This window comes from Amblyomma mixtum, chromosome 9, assembly GCF_055824585.1.
Source record: "Amblyomma mixtum isolate Tamu chromosome 9, ASM5582458v1, whole genome shotgun sequence".
Classification (NCBI taxonomy): Eukaryota; Metazoa; Arthropoda; class Arachnida; order Ixodida; family Ixodidae; genus Amblyomma; species Amblyomma mixtum.
Window position 1 is genome coordinate 17,444,470 of NC_143020.1, and position 17,850 is coordinate 17,462,319.

Sequence of the window (17,850 nt, forward strand, 5' to 3'; positions counted from 1 at the left end):
GTTTATTGTAGCTCTACCTCACTACTGAGTCGCACGGTGTTGTTACCAGTGGATAGAGCATGCGCGTTCCCTAATACCTTGACATATTTCATGCGACTAGATGACGCGACTGTGCCCAAATTTTTTTGGATTGTAAAACTTTTGTTTTCAACAATATAATGCCCTTAGGCCCCTCGCCTAAACGACAGCCAGAAGGTATTGGCTTCTGGCGGCGGAACAGATAAAATAAAAGCACACAGTTCGCAATAGCGCGTCCCCTTACGAAACACGGCAGAACTTCGACCGCAATGCGTGTCAGTTGCCGTATGTCGTTTTTTTTTTTTTTAGTACCCCGTTCGGACGCCACGGGTGACCCGGTCTGAAGACTCTGTTAGAGACGTTTCATTCTGCAGCTGGAGTGACATTATTGTTTACGAACTTATGCGCTCCGACTTACCGGATATCGCGTATGGTGATGTGGTATGTGGAAGCGAAAGAACGCCGCTAAATCTCCCATCTCATATTAATCTTGTTCGTAAACTAAAAATGCGAGTCGGCTTTGTTGTAGGCAAAAAAATAAATAAAAAATAATGTGCCAAGCGTAGAACCACTTGGTGGGCAGGAACAAAAAAGGCGATGTAATTCTTTAGCATAAGTGCGCAGCGCTGTAAATAGCTGCTTGGAGCGTCAGGACGAATTAACCCCGAATTTGGAAAATACTTCAAGTCGCTTTGGGACGTTAAACCCCATAAACCAAACCAAAATACTTCATCCTGGCTATAACTTCTTGAAACTTGGAAAAAATCACCTAGGCGCAAATAAATTTACAAAGACAAAAAAAGAGACGAGGAGACAACGGAGGGGCGCCAACTTCCAACTGTTTATTGCTCGAAAATCACATACATTTATAGCCTCCGGCAACGCCAACATTTTCACACCACGTGCCTTATCGCAGCCGTTACTTATAGCCCAGCACAAACATTATTGCACAGAAAATCGTTCTCCGCCGCATACAACTTAACTGACGTGTCCCTCACGCACAAGGCTGCATTTTCTTTATGTGAAAGGCTTCCAATAAAAACCGTGCCTGCTTGAACTTGCTTTTCCCCAGAATCCTCGCCATTTCCAGTCGAGGTGCACGCTTGTGCGTATTAACATGGCTCACCAAAGTGGCGTATTTATCTTTATTATTCACTACCTTTTTGTCATGTTCCTCAAGGCGTTTGTTGATGCACCTCCCCGTTTGCCCTATATAGGACATTCCACAGGTCAGGGGTATCTCGTACACCACTCCTTGCATGCAGCGTATGAAGGTGCGCTGATGTTTTATGCTGCACTCAGGGCGCTCAGTGCCACAAATCCACGGTACAAGTTTGCTCAACTTGTTTGGGGATGAAAAAACGAGCGGTACGTTGAGCCTGTTAGCCACCTTCTTCAAATTGTGTGACACTTTGTGCACATAAGGCATGCCTACAGGTTATACCGCAGGCCCCCAAAGTTCTTCAAGGTTCTTTGGACTGATGCAGCGTTTTGTTTTTGGGAGAAGGGTTTCAGCGAGAGCGGTCAACACCACCGAGGGGAAGCCGGCAGCCAAAAGGCGTCCAATCTGATTTCTTAGGCTATCGTGCATTTGGTGCGGACAGGACTTCGAAAGCGAGGACTCAAAGCATAAAGAGGCGATGGCGTGCTTCACAATTTTTGAATGCGCCGTATTGAAGGGCAGCAGTTCCTTGCTAGTACGAGGAAAATAACCCCAACATAAATGGTCCTCCCGGAATGCCAAGCTTAGGTCTAAAAATTGTAGTTTCCTCTCCCTTGGGAGCTCATGCGTAAAAACTAGGCCACGCCCTTTGAAGTCAAAAATACTTGTGCTTGAGGGACACGTCAGGTAAGTTGTACGCGGCTGACTACGATTTTCTGTGCAATAATGTTTGTGCTAGGTGATCAGCGAGGGCTGAGATAAGGCACGTGGTGTGTAAATGTGGGCGTTGCCTGAGGCTATAAATGTATGTGATTTTCGAGCAATAAACAGTTGGAAGTTGGTGCCTGTCCGTTGTCTCCTCGTCTCTTTTTTTGTCCTTTTCAATTATTTAGGCCTAGGTGGTTTTTTCTAAGTTTCAAGATGCAAAACCAACTAGCCCGTAAACATGCCTTACCGGCTATAACTTATTGAACGTCTGCATGTGAATGATATTGTTCTTTTTGCTAGGCTTTAGAACACTCGGCATGCTCGAACGCGACACATGCCGTGACGTTGCTTGCGCATTATTTAGTCATTGATTTATTTGTTGACCACTGGTTACAGATTTCCTTTTAAAAAGGAAAGCTCCTTGTAAACACAAAAGGAAAGAGTAACATCTGTGACATCGTCAAGATTCTTTTTTTTTTCGGCCAAAGGCCTGACGCAGCGCATTAAGACGGAAACAGTCAAGGAATACGCCGTACTAGGTTTTTCGCGGCATGATTATTGAGAAGACTTGCGCCTTCACCGCGTTTATCTGCGCAGGAGACAGGCGATGGTGCGCGACTGCACTGGTGGTGCCCTGATACCAGAAAAAAAAATCTTCTGAGCTGAATGTATGCATTTAATAAGCTCTGCACAGAGCGGCTTCGGAACATTAGCTTCATACCTTGTCTGCGCCTCAAACTACAAGCAACAGCGTGGGAATTATACTAATGTATTGATTGAATGAGGTTGCTTTTATCTAAAAAAAGAAATTTAGTTATACAAGGAACAAATCAAGATTTTTTGCCTTGTCTCCGCAATTTAAATATGTCACACGATTTCTGTCCCAAGTGAAATATAGGTCTGGTTCACGGTGTTTAAGGTGCCGAAGAGACTCAGACTATGAGGGACGCCGTACTGAAGAGCTCCTGAAATTTCGAACACCTGGGGATCTTTGACGTGCGTTGACATGGCAAAGTATACGGGTCTCTAGAGTTTCGATCAAAATTCGATCGCTATGGCCGGAATTGAACCCGAGTCTTTCAGTTCAGCAGCCGAGCGCCAAAACTACTGAGCCAGAGCGGCAACCCGAGCAAAATATAGGCTTTGCAATTTGGTATGGAATAGCGTATCATGCCGAATTACATTTCTGACGTCGCAAATGTCCTTCACAATGCAATTTTCTGATTACAGGTACTTTCGCGATGACGGAGTGAGGTTTCATTATTGCTTGTATTTTATTTAAACAAGGAGGAAATCAAACGTTTTATCTCCGCATATCTAGGCTGTGTAAATGGACTGCACGGTTCTTAATCAGAAGAGACCTGTACCAAGCGAAAAACAGGCATTCCGATTAATGCATGGAAGAGCGAAACAAGCCGAGTTACAATTCTGAGGTCAGAAATGTCCACATCATTTTGTTCATTTGAAATATATTCAGAATGACGGAATGAGGTTTCATTCAACCTAAAAATTTATCATATAAGGTGCAAATCAAAAGTGTTTTGACAGCTTATCCAGGCTGTGTAAATGGGCTGCGTAGTTTGCTATGAGACGAGACCTGTACCGAGCGAAAAATAGGTATAGCGAAGAATGCCGAGTTACATTTCTGCGGTCGCGAATGTCCTAGGCATTGTAATTGCTTCATCATAAAAACTTTCGCGATAACGGCATAAGGTTTTATTACTCCTAGAGATTTTATCCAAACAAAAAGCAAACAAAGATTATTTTGACAGCATATCCAGGCGGTGTAAATGGACTGCATCATTTTTAATCAGGCGAGACCTGTTCAGAGCAAAAAAAGTAAATATTACGTTTGTTCAATGGAATAGCCAAAACATGCCGAAATAGATTTCCAACGTTAGAAATGTCCTGGACAATGTAATTCGGTCGTTATCACACTTTTTCTAAGTGTGCATGGCGTTATCTGGTTAGCAATACCTGTGTAGTCTAAAATGCAATAGTGTCATTAATTGTTGACCACCAGCGCGAATGTGAAGACTTGACTAATTAATGCATACACTGTGTGAAAAAAACTTCGCGGCACTCCATTTAAGTAAGCGAAACCAGATGACTCCATTCGAAGATTATTACCATCGGCGCCACGTAACGTACCACGAACCACAGATAGGGTGCTGCTCGGCCACCCGCCGCCAGCTTTGGCCCTCTGCTCCGCACCACCATCTCTCACCTTCACCCTTCAAAAGCGGCACCCACCAACTGCTCACCTATACGCCATCATCAACACAGCCACCCACTAGGAGCCCACGAAGGAGCAGAGCGAAAACTGACAGACATTCTGAATTCGAAGACTCCGTGCCAGCTGCTCTTTAGAAACAACACCAACCTCACCCCCACAGCCGCCTAGGCGGGGCGCCTCAGCCAACCACTGCCACCCTCGAACCACCACTTTCACCCTCCTTTTTCATTCTGTCGCTCTTGTGAAACGTCGGCATAAAATCGAGGCCTTCATTAAACCAAAAACATTAAAGTAATCGTCTAGGGTAATTGCGACTGATTTCGCAGAACTGTCGCATCAGAAGTCGGAACGGCCTGTAATCTTTGTTCCTTGCCCCACATCACCGCTGTGGTTTAATCATCTCTATGAATTCAATGCTGTTGCCACAACAGTTTCTTTTTTTTTTCAAATGAAAAAGCAGCTTCTGAGCCTCAATAGACCGATTTCACAAAGGCTTCTGCGTATGCGCGCGTTTACCGGAAATAGCCAGCCGACATCTTTGTTGTAGTCCTCTACCTCTGTGACGTCTGCACGACCGCCCACATTACTTTGCGCCTTAATTGGCATTATACCCGGCCAAAGTAGCTTTCCGCCGTTTGGATTATTGTGTTGAGCTATACAAAGTAAACAGAGGCGCCACGACGGAGTTTGGAGGGGTGCAATGCTAATCGCAGTGGGTGCATGCAACGCAGAGAGGGTGGCCAGTTGCCGCATGAAGTAGAGTGAGCGCAGTGGCGACGCGGCGCTTGTTACTCGAACCTTGTTTGGGAAAATGCTGCAGGTGACGATGAAAATGCGCTTGATTGCCACGTTCTTTAATTTTGACAGCACAACATTTCAACGCATAGTGATGTATGCGGTTTAACTTCTTCCGTCAGTGCTTACATTTCTTGGCACTTCATTTTGCTGTTTGAGTATTCTCTGTATTCATTTAGGCATTCGCTATAGACGTGTCAAAGAGTGTTTATTGTCTATATCTTCATCACAGACCTCGTTCAAGAATGGTCATGTGATAGTTTTCTTTATTCACGTAGACCCATCAACGTATTAACGATGTGCTCGGCGGGTCACCATCAGGAAAGATGTGCGGTTCGAGCGAGCTATGCCGTATTTCTAAATGGAGTTGTGATAAATGCTGGTGTTCAGTGCAAAATGATAAAAGGAGAAGCTAATCGGGGAGGTTTTCAGTGCGCCAAATTAGGGTTTAGGGGTTTTTAATTTCGTGACCAGCCCCGCCGCGGTGGCTCAGTGGTTACGGCTCTCGGCTGCTGGCCCGAAAGACGCGGGTTCGATCCCGGCCGCGGCGGCGCAATATCGATGACGGCGAAATTCAAGAGGCCCGTGTACTGTGTCATGTCAGTGCACGTTAAAGAACCCCAGGTGGTCGAAATTTCCGAAGCCGTTCACTACGGCGTCCTTCATAGCCTGAGTTGCTTTGGGACGTTAAACGCCAATAAACCAACCAATAAACATAAACCTAATTTCGTCACCAATAGTTTTATTTTGACTATTGCTACACAAATTAATTTTGATTTTGCTGAATATAATCTTCTGCCAGGGCCTCTCCCGTGCCACTCACTCTCGATATTTTCGCAGTACTTGTCTGAACACTTTGACTGATAGGTAAACACTACATGGCCTTTTTTTTCGAAAACCACGAGCAAAATGTGGGTGATATCCCGGCATAAATGGCATGTGGCTGAAACTGAATTTCAAGGTATGCTCAACGACCAGTGTGTAACAAAACGTTTGGACTTATTCCATATTTCCATGGTTTTATAACCTCGCTTTCTGATTCCGTGAAATACAGAAAACAATATCGCTAGTATGGCACCTGAAGATATCAAAAGTGAATAGGGCACGAAACGTACATTCCTGTATATAACAATAAAAGTGAGCCCACTTGTTCTCTTACAACCTCACACCGGGCAGAAGTCGCCGCAAAGACGCCTTGACGACGCAGCACGAAGGTTAATCCGATCACCTTCTTTTTAACAATTTAAGGGACTGCCTCAAAGGTATTTCATACAGTTTAAACCTTGAAACTTTGCCATTTCTCAATGTCCACTCGTCAACAGGGACAATATGGCTAAATGTGCTGAACAGGACATTTTCAGCTGCCCCTCGTGAACAGCTGCCTCTCGGGAGCGCAATGCCTTGGGGACTTTTTGTCTTCTAGAAAACGGAAAATCCGGGATCCTCTGCATCGCACAGTCGTCGGAGCTCATGACACCTCTCAGGTGAACACACTTGTCCCATAAATCCGTTATTCATGCAGAGAAACATCGTGTGGCGACGGAAACAGGGCTGCTTCTCGCTCGTACGCCACGCACCGCGCTGACGCGGCCGCCGGCCAGAGTACCACAACTCCCAGAGTGCATCGCGGCGGCGATGGCGTAGCGCAACTGCTGGTGAAATGGGTCCATTTTACAACAGAAAATTTTTCATTGCCCGTCATCAAACTGCCCATCTGAGGCATCATTTCAACTACTGCTGCAGAGATTGTTTAACGTTGTTTTTGTCTTTTTAGAGCGCAGCTCTTTGGCGCCCGTTTCTGTGTTTTGCCGCGTCGCCGCTGTCCGTTGTAACCAGCAGTGGATACCTTGGCGCACTTTAAGTTGTGAAACCAGTGAAGCCGCAGCTTGGTAAGGAAAGAAAAGGCGCATAACTGCCCTCATAGAAAAACGGACATCTCGGTGGTGCTTGAAGCTACGTGGTGGTATTGACAGATGTTCGCTGCGTGCGTTGGAATTGACAACGTTGTGCCAGTTCAAGGAAACGAAGTGCGCATAACTCGCTCCCTGGCTCAGTGTACGTGAATCACGCTTATAGGTACGTGGGGCGATGACAGACAGATGTGTGCTGCATGCGTTAACGCTGACAACGGTGAGCGAACTCTCGCGATCAGCCATTAACTTCCACCTGCCAGGGTAGCAGGGTGGGTGGGGACTTTAATGTGAATATAAAGACAAACAGGAATTTCCTACCACTTATGGGGAAGATCATCCCGTTCTTCTCACTCGCCGCCCACGGCTGTGACAACCTCGCGAAATACTTGTATAGACCTCCTCTTTGAGAGCCAGGCAATGGTGCAGCAAGTCGAGCATATATCCATAGATTCTTCTGGCCACAAAGCTTCCTTCATGACAATCAAGAACTGTTAGTGGAGTGTTTCTTGAAGACGGCAAATATATAAAAAAAAACCAAGTTGTCTATAACTGTTTGTACATGTCTTGGTCAAATTCTTTGCCTCAATCTATCGAAAAGCTCGAACAGCTGATGAGCTGCGCTCAAATTTCTCCCTAGGAAGGAACATAATCGTGGGCAATTTTTAAAATGCAGTAGTCTTGCTTGTTGCGAGACCGCTGGTGAAACAGATGTTGCTAAAGAACTGTGACAATTCGCAGCGGAAGTTGATTTTCTCTCCCCCCATTCTGTGTGTGCTGTTCGGTTTTTGCAGCGAAAGCTACATTGGCCACGAACTTGCGAACTTGCGAACTCCCGCTCCCTGATTCGGCCCCTGATTGCAATCCGGCTATTAGTTTTCCGGAGATCTCTCTCCTATATCAAACCACTCACGACCGATACCACCTCCCTGTAGAGGCCTCAAGAAGGCGTAGGGGTGTTGGCTTCTTCACCTCTACACCAACACGGCACTCTGCCCGGTAGCGCTTAAATATTTCAATTCGGTCTTTTCTAGCGAGTTTCTGCACATTGGAGAAGCGTTTGGAGACACGTAGCACATGGTGTGGGCATGCCCTGCCAATCCTGCTTTCCCACCCTGCCCCCACCCCACCCGAGCGGACTGGGAGGCTGCCCTACTCGACTGCTCAACTCTCCAGGACCAATGAGCCCTGGTGACAAGAGCCCAGGCCGCCGCTCACGCCACAGGGGTCTCGGACTAAGGATACCTCCTAGTGGTTGTGACGGCCAAGCAATAACTTTTGTGTAAATAGCATAAATAAATGATGTACACCACCACCAGCACTGAACGTAAGTGAATGAGATATTGACGGTAGCGTGTGGGATTCCCGGCTAGCATTCGCAGTAGCAGTAGTGACGTGTATACTATAGGCAGTGAGCATAAATATAAATAAGAAACTTTGGAATTAATTCCGCTAATAAGTACAGGTTTACTATGAAAAGCTTAGCGCATAGAATACGCCAGTGTTAGGCCCTATTCTTTCGGAGAATTTCTTTGAGCGAGTGGGATATGGGCCTGATGCAATGAGCGGTTGAAATGGAAATCACTCTAATAGTTAATCACCCTCCCTCGAACGCCAAGGTTTGCTTCGTAGCGCAGAATAAAACCTTCCAGACTGTGTCGTATGCATTTTTCAGAAGGAAGAAAGCAAGAAAGTGCATTCTCGCTATGAACGCTTCTCGGACAATATTTTAAAGGCGAACTTGGTTGTCGTTGGTTAAGCATGGTTTATCAAAAACGCAATGAAGACAGCCTAGAAGTTCACGGGAATCTCGCACAAATGTTATTCTGATAGTCAGGATATATTCAAATTATCTGTTGAGACAATTGTTGAAGGCTATGAGTCAAACTGCTAGGAGACGTTGATGGCTTCAGGCGTTCACAAAGCGCAAAATACGAGCTTTTTTGCAAGCTAGGTTATATTTCCTACGGCCGATATTTGGATAAAAATTTTAAGTGCCTCTACAGCGAGTTCAGAAAGGTGGAGCAGCATTTTTTAATGCATTTCATCTGGACCTGGGTGCTGTCCGTTTAATGGAAGAAAAATGTTGGCAGTTTCTTATAGGATATTTGAACTGTTAAATTGTTCATTAGCACGGCTGACTATCTTAATTCGCATTTCAGCTTTATTTTTATATTGTGATACTAACAATAGTGAGTTATCAATAGTGAGAACTGGAAACTGCAGAAGAACATTGCCCGAAAATGACTGCCTCTTCTTCTATACTTGTTTGCCTACGGAGCATTGGGAAGAGAAACAATCAAAGGCGAGTAACTACCATTGTATTTACGAACCTGCTCCAACATTGTATTCGCTATGACAAAGCTGTTTACCTTTGGCACAACTTTGCCATTATGCTTTTTTTCTGCCATGCAGCGCATATGTTGTGCCTATAGATCTTGCATTTTTAAGGTTGGAAAGGCTATATGGTGCTATGCACGAAATAAACCCCAGGGTTTTCTTTGTGGTTCTTTATCCTCCTTCCTCTTTTCGTGTCCACCATACTTCGTGACGTTCTCGCACAAATGCTGAGGAATAATTTACCTAGCAGCATGAAAGCACGCCAGATGGCTTTTATTCGCTTTGCAACCGTTGAGATTTAATTAAGTCAAGTTGTGGCGAGTGAGCTTTCTTAAAACAACACTCAATCAGCTAAATGCAGCTGCCAAAAACGCGGCTTGGCAGCGATAACTACATTTGACGTTGATGAGCTCATTATGGCATCTAGGTCATCTCTTCCATACGATTTGTCTCCATCCCGAAATCGATAATAATGCAGGGTCAAGAATAACATATGTTGACACAGCTCATTTTCTTTGAGTTCGACGAGGAGCATGAGCCATGTCACCGCTCAGTAAAGCAATGTTGCTACACGGAATTAACCCATTATACTAGGACTCCGAGCAAGTGTTTTTCACTTCCCTACGAATGCGAATTCCCTTAAGTCTACAAACACTGAATACGGCAGTGGTAACAAAGCTAAGAGGTCTTTTAACTCGTAGCGAGCCTTCTTAGGGTCAGGCTCGAGGCACACGAAGCGTATTAAAATGCTTGCGAATGCAAATATTATACCTGCTGCCGCATCTAATTTCGTTTTGACCTTTTCTTCTGAGCTTGCACGCAGGAACACCACAAAGACCACTTTGTGCTGTTACTGCAAAGCCATCCTGGAGCCTCACCGCCCGCTCTCGGCCACAGAGGAAGACTATTTCTGGCATCTCGGTCACAGGATTACTGTGCCTTCGTGTCAGACCGACGGATCATGTTACAGATGTCCCTGTGAGGTCGTACTCCGATCCTAATAGCATTGTCAGTCAGCCGTCACAATCCCTCGCTGCAATTTAATCACTGCCATCAAGTTCATGACGGGTTTTACATTGCTTGCCTCATAGAGAATTGGGTATATAAGAGCGGTCAGGTGCACTGCGCGTTGTGTCACACTGACGGAGCGCCTTCAAGCAACACCATTGTGTTGAAGGTAAGTTGTCTATTCCTATAAATGCTAAGACGCAAACATTAGATGATATTTGTGCTGTGCTATCCCAGGATAGCATGCACCCAAATGGCTACAATTACAATGTTAATTAACACGTATGAAGACTGAAGCTTGTGCTTTAACAGTATGATGTAACATAAGATGTTCATAATAGAAAATTTGCTTCTGCCTCCCGTTCATTTGGTTTGTTGGAACTTTTTGGAGCCTTCTTTTTTACATCTATAATGTCATTCACCATGCTAGCATTTATTAGTGCTTCATTTTCGGAACAGTCATCTAGACGAATGGGGGAGATTTTTTCATGAGCTGATTAAGCAGAGTTGACATGATCTATAATTTTCCTTCTCAGAAGACGACACAAGCCAAAGCGCTACGAACACAGGGGCAGTTAGTGTCAGTGTCTGAGGAGCTGGTAGGCATAGGCTGTTTTCCGCAGCGAAACCGGGATATACCCTTGGTACTATCCATCGAGGCTAAAGTAGAAAGCGGGGTATAATGACGCTTATCGTCGCAAATATTTAGCAGAATTCCTCCTATTGTGTGCCGACTTTTTAGAATATCTTCAGAACGGCGGGCAATAGCTCTATACTGCTGAGAATACTTTAGAATGGATACATTCGCCATGAATCTAAAACTGCTTTCTGCAGAATAGCAACTGGTGCGTGCTCCTTTCCTGAATTAAATATGAAAGTGTTCTGAAGATCGTGACCCTCTTAAGAACAATATCAATAAATACAGAAATCCGGGCCCACATGGGTAAAGTTAATTTCCGCTAACTTGTTTTCCAGCAGAAAAAAAGATGACTCGTCTTACAGTGTATCTCCTCTACGTCATCGTAATAGCAGGTAAGCATGATAGTGGAAAGCTGCTGAATTCACAGCATTTTCATTTTATGCTTTTTTTTCATCAACTGTGAAACAATCGGAACACCTTACTTTTAATCAGTGCGGGGAAGATAGCCATTCCTCAGGATATTTATCTTCGTTTACCGCCTCACAACAGTCATCCTGGAAATCTGTTTCTTTGATCTCACGAAGACAAACGGGCAATAACAATGTATCTAGGCTTAAAGTCATAATTTCTAAGCGTTTTAACCAGCTTTTAGTAACAGACGTGAAAGGTGAAGATCAATTCATCTGCTCCCACCACAGTAAACCTTATATATTAGGCTTTATGTAGGCATTCTTAACTGTGTTGTGCATGTCGACAATTCAACACACTGAATCTAAATTTTCCCCATGTGAGCGTACGCCAGGCAAAAGTTCTGTTTTAAGGAGCTTTACGATGTCTTTGGGCGTAAACATCGCAAAGAACAGATTGCGAAGAATCCAGCCAAATATTTGAATCGGTAGTCATATAACGCAAAGAAAATTCGGACACTAATGCAGTTAGATTACTGTACACAATTCTGGAGGGTGCACACGCCTAGGTGCGTACATCGTTCGATGTAAAAGCCTGTAATGATGCCTCACCATCTACTACAATGTACCACATAACACTATGTCTTAAATGTATGGCTCCGAGCGTATAGAAACTAGGTTATGTGAGAAAACGGTTGATTTTAGACGTTCATTCGCAGATTAGACTGAACACTCCCTCCCTGTTCTCAAACGCGCCTGGAAGCTGTTCGCAGCGTTCTTTCCGTTCGGAGCTTGCCATATTCACCTGTGGCAAAATTTTTCACATTTATTTTGGGAGCGAATTTTCAGGAAATAATACTAGAATGAGATTCGTGCAGTAACAAGAGAAAGACAAGAGTTACGAAGCTTTCTCCTGGCCAAAGTGACAGAAATGAACACTGCATAACAAATGGCGTGGCTAAAGTAGACTATATAACCATATTCTCGAATAATAGAGAGTGTCGTATACTTTCATTAATCCTAATTATGTGCGCTGTAGCGTTTTGTCTATGATCGCTGAAGGACGTTGGCATCTGCAGCATACTGCCAATGAAATTACTCCTGTGCAGGCTGCGACCTCGTACCCGAAGTAAACCTTCTGACTCATCAGCCCGCATCACTCTCGGCCACTTCCTCTCTCTCCTGTCTTGAAATGCACTTTTCTGCTCATAAGGATTATCGGTTATTTCATGCCTTGCCCATGGCGACTTCTTATTCTTGACTGCAGTTATTTCTGGGCGTCCAGGCAGATCATTTTATTAGGATGTAAGGTGCGCCATAAGAAAATAGAAAAAACGTGATTTGTTGGGCTAATTGGTTGTGCATTAGTCTAAATCAGCGCCTGAAGGCACGGACAGAAAGGAGAGAGGTACACACATTCTCCTGTGCATATCACCTTACTGTTCGTGGCTTCAAGTGGTGATTTGGATAAATTCTCCATAGCTTTCCTTTGTAGCCGTATGGCTGCGCTTGGGTGGACGTCAATGAGTAATTACTCCCTTATTATAAGAATGAACCGCAAGGTTTTGTAGTATTTTATATCCCTAAGATGGGGCTTCAGACAACAGTGCATTGAAATACTGCGTCATTTCCTCCACCTTCACGGGAGCGTACAGCAGACTTTTGCGATCTGGACGTCGTTTAGTAAACGAATCGTTCGCATATGATGGCCGGTATATAGCCACAGGCGCTTAGAAGTTTACTAAAGCTTTGCACAGATTTAACATGACTTTCAGTTTTTTCTTTTTCAATCTGTGGCACAAAAACAAATTCGTGACGCCTCAATAATACTGTTTTCAATTATGTTGCTGAAGCTACGGAGGCTTTTTCACAGCCATTATAACAAAATTTGTTCATCCGAAGGTCAGTCTGTCACAGGAATCAAAACTGAACTGTCTATTATCCTAAAGGCGTAATTTCTCGTAGTTACCACCTACGGGACAGCCGTAAAACAGCCAGAACTGCACGACGTATGTTATTTTTGTTTATATGACCACTAGACTAAATCTCGGAGTCTGACTACATACTCACCGTTATTCATCACCACAATCACAGCTATAATGGTCTGTACGGGTCACACCCGTGCTTGTAAACTGTTCACCATGCAGATAATGCACAGATGAGCTGCTGCAGAAATGGTACCTATAGGTTTGTCCCACAGAACCTCACCATTAATGCATTGGATTCGCAACCCAAGTACGACGAGACTTCCCATGAAGACTGCATAATATAGACTCAGTGGCGATAGTTCCGGAGGGTAGCGGCTCACTGGTGTTTGAATGAGATCTAGCGTCTCAAAATCATCACCTTGTTCTCGTCGCCGTACCTGTGAGAAGCCTTCGTAACATCAATTGAACGGCGGCACGGCAAGGTCACTAACAAGAAAGGGGGACCCCATTCACACACTACCAACTGTTTATTACAGGGCAAAGTGCCATATTTATACACTCAGCTCAAGCAAGAGACTCATCGCATTATCGCTCCCCAGCCGACACGTGTAATAAAAAGCAGCAACATAAGGATAACAGACAAAAAACGTTTAACCCCTGCAGATAAACTAACATAATCTGACAAAATTAAAAACGAAAAGGAGGGGCCAACTCTTAGCAAAAGCAGTGTGAAACAATCGTAGCAACAGTAGAATCATACATGAGAAGCAAAAGCTGTCAAAAACCAAAAAACAAAAATAAAAAAGTAAGAAACAAATGACATTCGCAACAAACGCAGAGTCAAACATATGCAGCAAAAGCAGTCAGAGCCTGAAAAAGAACAAAAAGGAAGAGATAAAACATATAAAAAAACTTAACAACCCTAATAAACAAACAACAGACGGCCGCTAGAAATACAGGGGCTAAAAATTCGCACACTGCATGACGTCACAAAAAAACTATAAGGAAAGTACACTTCATTTCTACGGAGGGATACCGAACAGTCGCTAACACAAGTGCTTCCTTTCTTTTTGATCATAAAAGACTCAAGAACATGTAACCTGATCTCGACTCCTGCCCCGAATCCTTATTGCGCTATGCAACGGCTCACACTTGTAATCTTTACAATAGGGAGACCAGTTCTACCTGCCCTCGTTTCCAAACGATTTCTCATTATTTCTCAGCTTTAGTAAGGATGACGACTACTGAGAGCACTCTACTCAATAGCCTCCTTGGCGCGCTAGTCTAACCGGCTGATTTTTCCTCCTCAGCTCAATTCGCATCAATGTTTGGCTCAACATGTCATTGCTGTTTAAATACCGACTCTATTTATAATCCGGTTTCTCTTTCCGCTATCGAGCCCTTAAAAACAACTCTCGGTCCCCAAACCTACAACGAGCAAAACTATTTCATCTTTTTTTCGCGATTTTTTATTTGCAGTGCCTCTCCTCGTTGCTATGGCCGAAGCGGGCCCCGGATTCATATTTGCAGCGCAGTATGACAAATTACATCGCAAGGACGGAAGAAGTGAGGAACCACTACCCGAACCTGCTGAATAAAAAGCCCTGTGATTATCTTGGATTCGGGCAGGTGCATGACGGCAGCATGAAGGCACGATTGGTTCGTGTACGCAATAAACATTTCATGCAATACGTCGCGTTGAAAACTCCATTTATGAGTGCTAAACCAAACTAAGATGTTATGAGGAGATACGTCTGGGTAATGTGCTTTCAAATTCTTGTAGACAATAGTACGAACAATGATTACGATTACCTACCGATGGCAATGCTTCCGGCGATGATTCTAATTACGTCAAAACTGGACAAAACTTCAGCCACTCAGTCTCCCTCCTCTGAAGCTCAGATCCCGCTATTCTTTTTTGCACAACGAAGGCAGGAGGCAAAGTCCCTTTCGATTAGCGTCTTCCGGAATTGACTAGTTTTGCATTGAGCATGCACGGCGAGAGCGTCATTTAGAAAAGCAATCGTCTCCTCCTCGATGCTTGCGTGGGAAGACTTTGGTGCCACGTATTCACACGACGCCGCAGCCACGCTTCGACGTATTGTCTTACTCTGAAGAAACAAAACGAGACCAGCAGCTGCGACAGCGATGAAGCATTTCCTTTGATCCGACTACGCCGTGTGTTCGGAATTTCTATAGATAATACATGAACTGTGGCTCCAGCACCAGCCGAACAAAGCTGGCAAAAAGAAAACCAGAACTCGGCAGACGGCGCGCTAAAGAGAAAGGTAAATCCTTACCCTGATATTACACCAACGTACCAAATTTCCGTACCATATTTGTTCTTATATCTTCCCTTCGCAAAAGTGTACAGTCTCTACAGTGTAGTCCAGTCCCTGAAGTTAGATCCTGAAAAGTGCGCAAGAAAGCCTACTGTGAAAAGCTCCCCATCGAACAAAAAAGTTTTCTCCTTTTCCGCCTTCAGTTTTTGAGTAATACTCTTCTATATTTTATGTTTAAAATGCGTTTATTTCTATCATTGATTTTTCTAGTTCTTAATGAAGCTTTTTAAAAAAGTTGAGCGCCGAACTCCACTCCAACATTTAAAATATATTAACGAGTGCTGTTTCCACCTATTTTGCGAGTCTTCAAAATCGCAACATTCTACAGAAGTATTCAGATTAAGGGTGACAGGAAAGTGCAAGATAGAGCTTGGGCTCAGTGCTGTTATTCTCGAGCATGCTTCTCGTAAAAAATATTTCTGCTATTTTAATCGCACAGTGTAAGGCAGTTGTGTGAGTATGTTAGTAATTTCTCTGAGACTATATTTTATGCACTTTGCAAAATTATCGCTGCTCCCGCGTGCTCAAAACACTGCGTACATGATTTCACTTGTGCATGCCAAGTATTTCATACCACTGGATGGTCGTGAATATTCAATTAAATTCAGCAAATACCGCTATTACAACCAGCGGTGGATTATTAGAGACATGGGAGTTACTAAGCTGTGCAGACAATTGAATTTTGAACAACTGTAGGATTTAAACGGCTCTTCGATTATCGTATGTCAAACTCAGTAAGTAAAACAATCGAAGAGTTTGCGTAAAATAACTACATAACCAGACGAAGATCTGGCTATTTCAATTTACATTTCTATAAAAAAAGGATTTTCTAAAACACAACATTTGAAAGCACAATTTTTTAAAGATATAAAAGCCATCAACTTCAAATGCAAAGCACGCTGCAAAGTCACGAAAGAACATCATTTTCTAATGTATTTCCGACTGTACTGATAGCGAAATATGGGCAGTCTGAAAAGCTGATCACAGTTTTTTTTCTTCGTAATTAGCTAGAAAAGATTCGCTGTGGTTTAGCTCTAGTTAAACCTGGAGTGACGCGGTAGCTACTATACTACTGGCCCAGTGGAACTCGCTGAGTGGAATTGCAAAGTCAGTCTTTCGCTCTCCGTTTCGCTGGGCGTTCCTTCGTTTTCGTTCCTGGACGTGGATTCACTCTCTCCCCCTCTCCACTCCTCCCCCATTCGGTTTCGTCGGTGCGCCGGGCCTCCGGCAGCTGCTCCGCACCACGTGACCAGCAGCAGCGCCGCTACGCTGAAGGCACGAAATCATGGAGGAAGAAAACTAGTTTTTTCCTTCCTTCAAGATCGAATTTTTTTTTTATTCGAGAAGTCTGCCTTGAGGCATAAGATCGAAATGCTAGCGTAATGTAGTCGCGCGGCGCGCGCACCAGCTGCGTGCTATGACGTCACTCCGTGCATGCTCACAACTTACCGCGCTGGCGGCGCCTGCTCCGCCGTCGGCGTAGGTGCGAGGCGCGCACACCAGCTGTGGGGTATAACGTCACTGCGCGCATGCACACAGCTGGCAGAGCTCTGGTGCCACGCCTCAGCGCGCAGCCACGCTGACCCTCGCGAAGCGGCTAGCTATCGGTCCAAAGATCCTGTAACCTCAGGAGATCGAAAAGCTCACCACATCGGTCGCTATTCTCTGACAGCACAACGTTGGCCCCAGAAGAACTGGAAGTCTGTAACCGGCTTCTCGGTTCATCCGGGCCATCCTCAGTGTGACAGGCCACTCCATGTTCGCGTAGGCGGCGTCCTTAGTGATCCTCATCCAATGCAGTGTGAAGTACCTCAAGGTAGCGTGCTAGCGTGCCTTTGGCTCTCTCCAGGTTAGCCGCCTGTGTTCCCCGCGATGCCCGCCACCTGGTCGGCGTGTCCATCTACACCGATCACATCGTCCGTTGGAACAGAGATCCCGCGAGCCGAGGTATGCAGGTTCGTCAAGCCCTCTAACACGCGGTTGATGCCATCAATACTCATCTTGGGACTCGGTGAGCAGTCGAGTTGCCCTGGCGGTGACATGTGACGTACGTAGGGCTCGATATCGACTACCAGCTGTGCTGGGCTCCGGCGACCAGGCGGCACTTGGCGCAAGCTCGAATGGCGAACAACGTGACGTTGTGCGGCGACTCCTCGACAGCGGCCGCGGCGGCTCCCCGCAGCTCGCTCTCCGCATGTACAAGGTGGTGGCCTCCTCGCGTGCACTCTACGTTTTCCCGCTGGTCAGCCTGAAGCCGAGCCTGTGGAAGAAGTTGGACACAGTCACCGCCAGGCCATAAGGCTCTGCTTCGGGCTCCCCAGCACATCCCAGATCGCAGACGCGTACGCGGATACGC